We start from the raw sequence: 6,000 nt of genomic DNA on the forward strand, positions 1-6,000 counted from the left end.
GGATAAGCGTTTTCAGGATCCTCTCAGACAATCTATTAAAGAACAATTCAAAGCTAAAGTTAACAACTATATAGGACAAGGGCTCTCTATTAAAGAAGCTTTCCGTCGCACAGCTAATGACGAATTGCCTCAATTAAGAAAGAGACTGAGACTAAATTATGCCCGATTTCTAATTGACTTTTATGAGCTACAAAACGACCCTACTCAGCAGCAGATTCTACAGTCGACTAAAAAACTAAGAAGTCAGCACGGCATAACTGTCAAAGAATCTATTCGGCAAGCCATTGCGCTTAGAAAAGACCTATTTGATGAGTTGTGGCCCGATCATAAAAGTAAAGAAGAATATTCAATGGAGGATAATAAAGAAAGTGATGACGATCAAGAATCGGATGATGATGAATAAACGCTGTAAGAAGGATTGGCGTGCTTTAACTTTCACCATGCCAAAATGGGTTCCATAGAGGTATACGATTATAAACAAGAAAAATGGGTACCGGATAAACCGGACCCGGAAAAATGGATACAACACTTCAAAGACCTGAGGGACGGATACATACGGCCTGATTATATGGGACGTTACTTTGTAGGAAGCGGTGCACATCGAAGAAAAATGGCTAAATAAAAGAGAAACAAGAAAGGGAAGCAATGAAACAAGAACAAAAAGGGGAAGATCTCCCCGCAGTAAAACTTGTTACACCCGTAGCCCAAGCGGTTGATATTGCTAGGTCGGAAATAAGATGGTCACAAAAGCATAGTGATCTAAAGCGACACAGGGATACATTGGACACAACTATGAGTCGTGATTTAGACAGCCCACGACGTAAGAAATATCCTGAAAGCATGACCCAAGATACTTTGGATTGGAACACTTATACATTTTAAAATGAATAACTATGAACTCGAGGAAATGTTAAAAGAGTACCTTGTGACAATATGTGCTGCGGATCAACTTCAGATACGTAGGGGACAATACTTCATCTCAAATACAGACACGAGCCAGGGATCAGGAAAACATTGGGTGGCCTTTTATTTTCCTAAAAGGGGACCCGACGAATTTTCCAATTCGCTAGGTAATAGACCAGAGCACTACAAAGTTCATTTTGAGCAAGTGTTAAAGAAGCGTTACTGGATGAACTTCAGTCAAATACAGGGTACAGATATACGGGCTGTATTGCGTATATTACATTATGAACCGATGTTCTGGACGAAAAATGAAAGACATTGTAAAACCGTTTGATGTGTATTGCAAGAAGTTGAATGATGACTTTATTTTGTCTTATTTTAGTTGATACATGTAACCTGTATTAGTGATACAAGCTTTGGCAATAAAAGATTGAAAGAACAATATGTCTTTGTTATTTATAACCCGTACGTTTGAATTTGATTTGAAAGAAAAGATGAAGCGTCAGTAGGTGTTGTGGTGTACACAAATAAAACAACATATTCCTTTATTGTATTTTATTTCTTCAACATCGTTTCACAAATTGATATCATGCTTCGCAATAAGTGTCTCTAGCAGTTCTAAATGAAGAATTGCATCAATAATATCTACAGATTTCGTAAGTAGAATAAGATTATGTTTATTATTCTTCTCTTGGACTGGAAACCAATCGTATAGAAATTCTTGGCAACCACCTCGTATCGCATCGTTGACATAAAGCGTTATTTCCTCGTTCTCAGGAATATAAGTCATCCAGTTACTTTCACTGATCGCCTCAATACTCAAATTCATCTTATGAAAACGAATCATGTCGATCAAAGTGTCTTTAAAAGATATAAAAGTGCTCTTTTGCTTTAACCACTGTTTTGTGCCTTCTTGGGGAAACTTTTGTGCTGTTATTTTACTAAGAACCATTCTATACGGCTCATAGTCCAACATGTAATATAACGGTATGTTGGGTCTTTCTACACAGTCGGAAAAGATACAGGTTCTAAAACTCTAGATGGTCATTGAAAATGTTGGCAAATATTTTAGAAAACTATCAAAATCTTCTTTAACATCGTATTATTGATGGTATGAAAGAGGCACTAATACTCGAGTTCCCAGTCAGGAAAATTAATGTGTTTTCCCAATATTTGCTCCGATAGGCATCGAGTACTTTGTCACGCGTGAATTCCAAGTCAGGAAACTTAATGAGTTTTCCACATGTATTCAGGGATGCAGAAAGTGCCCTATCACGCTTCAGCGCTATTCCGAAGAAGATAAAGAGTTTACTACATGGACTCAGAGATGTAGGAAGTGCACTTTCACGTGTGAGAGCCAAATGGAGAATTTAATGACTTTTTCATCCGGTATAAATTTACGCATGAATACCAAAGCTCAACCATCAAAGACTCGTTTGATTAATGACCATCGTTATGGGTATACAGTACCTAATAGTAGTTTCACCGAGTTCGGAAGTTCATTCTAAAATTAGACTATGTGTTCATTTGAATGACCTCTTGTTAAAACAAATACATGGTCGTTTACTTAGTGGACGCCTAGGAGGAAACATCGTAAGAAAAAAAGTAGCCTTTTATTTTCAGTTAACGTTACTTCTAACGTAGCTATCTTAAATAAAGCTTTATGTTTTTAATTTAAAAAGTGATACATATTTTACTTTAGATTATTATTAAATAAGTTTTTTGTTTACCATACAATGCAATTATTCAATTAGGTTATAAATAAACCTATATGTTCAAATATAATTAATATCTATTTGATTTTCTTGAAATATTTTGTGTTTTTGTTATCTCCCCGTCTTGGGCTGAGTACCTGACCCTCAATGTGCGCGACCACGCCCTAGATAGGTATATAAGTCAGCTCTATATACTTCTAGGAGACATTTTCTATTAATAGAACATTTAGTCCTTTTCAGTATGACAATCTTAAAATAGATTTATTACAATTGTTTCTATTTATAACATTATGAAACCATTCTTAAAATAGAAAGATGATGTCATTCTTAAAATAGAATTCAAAATGGCCACCGCGCATGACGTCATTCTCACGCATGCGCAGTCGTGACCCCAAAGAGGCCCCTATACTACTTCTATAATTTTAAGAAAAGCTGTTTGGCCACCATAACCCGGTCTAATTGCCAATACAAATATATTAAAATGGTTATTGAAATATTCCTATAGTTGGGTATTAAGGTAGTTCTGCACGTTTGGATCGAAATTTTTTCTACAATGTAGAATTTGATTAAACTCTGGTTTTTCAAAACTTCAGAATATACCTAGAAAATTCAGCAAATAAAAATGATAGGGTCGTGTGCTTGATTTTTTGCTAGACTGATTTGAAAATTTCGGACCTCGCGCAAGTTTTCATAATGGGAGTCTATGGGAAAATAGCAACTTTCATAACATTTTCGCGAATAGAAAATTTTCCACAATGTAGATTTTAATGAAACTTCTCACAGTCGTAAATAAACATATGGCCTATAATATAGTGAAATAAAATGCATAGGTCCGTGTGCTTATTTCTGAGATATTTGGCCATGATTAAAGTGAACCGCCTATTTGAAGCAGATTTTAAGACATTATTTTTAATTATTTAACGTGTCAGATGTTTTAATATTATATTTTAACTTTAGAAAGATAGAGACTGTTACAATTTAATAAATTTATTCACAGGTTGCCTTTATTTCATACACTGATTTTCATTTCCGTACGCCGAATCCCGGCTTTATTCTATGTTTTCCGGATAAATGACGTTACGCCATCACTTCCGGTTTATCAAACGTGCAGAACTACCTTAATGGATGTTTCATTTTTCATAGATAAATCCTGGTTGGTGGTTACACCATCAACATGAAGTGTATATGCGCATATTAACAGGACTTTCATGTCTGTTTTTTTTTTCTCGAGTTACACCATTTTTTTTTTACTTTATTATAGTACAACTACATATGTACCATGTACCCATGTACTCAACTTCTCTTATAGCTTCCATCCAATTCAAGTGAAACTTGGTATACATCAACAACATCAAGTTGGCATGGCAAATCATTCTCATGAATTCTATGCCGCTTAGTTTTCAGCAGTTAGACCCCATCCCCCCTCCCGCCCTGAAATATTATTCTATCAACGGGGGAGGGTAGGTATGGCTCGCTTCGTGCCATGTTGCCATAATCCTAGTTTCAGACGGCCATCATTCTGTAGTACCATACAAAAAAATAAAACTTAATAGTTAAAATATATAATTTTTTTAAAAAAACTTCATGAAATAATTAAACATTTTTTTATAAAGTTTATAACCAGACAGGTTTCGAATGCCAGTGATATATATGATGATCCAGGTTCACACAAGATTATCATCTCAAAGCACAACTGAGCTTGGTTTACAAACGGCACACAGAATGCATGCAAACAGAGTGAACAAAATGCAATATAGCCGACACTGAAAGTTTTACAATGTAGGGATAATACACGTTTTGCAGACGTTAATACACAAAACAAACGTGTATTGTCGCTATTCTTGCATACAAATCATAACACGACGACTAAATTATTGTTTTCATGTGTGATGACTTTACGATTCCGGTATATTTTTAGTTACCATTCTCTCTATTGTTCTTGGAAACGGTAAACATGTTTTAAATATCCATAACCAGGGCCCAGAAGACCGCTCCATCTCTGCAATGAGCTACTTCGGAAATATCAACAACATTACCAAAAGCACATACTGAAGATTTTTAAACGATTTTTTTTATCTCTCGTTATTACAAACATGAAATTACCAATAATTGTTCATATAACTTCAAAATTTGGTTAACAGGAGCACAATTCAAAGAATAATAACTTTACATACGAGTTATTCTGAGTACGGACACATTTGGAGTACGAATGAGTACGAACGCATAGTGTCAAGCTTTCAAGCTGTTTATATAAATTCTTCCAGAAATTAGATAAAAACATACCGACTGATATTTACCAAAAGCATAGATATGATTCATAAAAACAAACAATCGCATAAGTTACACGCGATTCTTAAACATTTACGGTTATCTACAAAAACTGAAACGACGCCGAGTTCCAATTTTAAAAGGGGAGTAAACAAGGGAAGAAGCGAGTACGAAAATTGTTGGGGGCAGTGCATTTGGCGTTGGTAACTTATATAACATAACATTCTATGGTTTAGATTGCATCTTTTATGCTACAAAAAGGTTATTATGGAAGAAACAAGACGCAGATACAAGATGTCAATCTGCGGAGAAACAGATGTACATCCCTGGGAAAGCATTTTAAAAATAAAAATCATGTATTAACAGCACGTGAACTGCCTTGATTGCACATGATTTTTCTCCCGTTAATACATGGGCGGATCCAGTGAAAAAAAGTAGTTTTTATGCAAGAATCAATAATAAAAAAGGCTATTTATCTGCAATGATTCAGGCTAATATTTTTTCTTCTTTAAGGGTTGTATTCAAATGATTTTTGATTGTTGCCTCGTTCTTGCCGTTACTCAGAAAATTTCATGATGTATCTATATTGTTGTCTCGTTTTCGCTGTTACTGACCAAACTCTTTGACGAATGTCTCTTGTTTTCTCGTTTTTGTCGTTACTAATCAAATTCTATGACGTATGTCAATTATTGTCTCATTTTCACCGTTACTCAGTAAATTCTATCACGCATGACCACTCTTGTCTCGTTCTTACCGTTACTCAGCAATGTCATTATTGTCTCGTTCTCGCCGTTACTCAGCAAATTCTATCACGCTTGACCATTATTGTCTCATTTTTGCCGTTACTCAGCAAAGTCTGTGACGCATATCTATTTCTGTCTAGCTCGTTCTCGCAGTAATAAGCCATTTTCCTTGCGTATATGGTTGTCATTAAGCTATGTCATTGACATACGATAAATTTCGTCTCGATCAGGCTGCCACTCAGTAAAGTATATGACGTATCTCCAAATGTGGCCTTCTTTGCGCCGTTTCTCGGCAAATTCTGCGACGTACGTACATTGTTGTTCCGTTCTCTAACTCAGAAAAAATCTGTGATATATATATATATCGCCGT

This window comes from Mercenaria mercenaria, chromosome 6, assembly GCF_021730395.1.
Source record: "Mercenaria mercenaria strain notata chromosome 6, MADL_Memer_1, whole genome shotgun sequence".
Taxonomy (NCBI): Eukaryota; Metazoa; Mollusca; class Bivalvia; order Venerida; family Veneridae; genus Mercenaria; species Mercenaria mercenaria.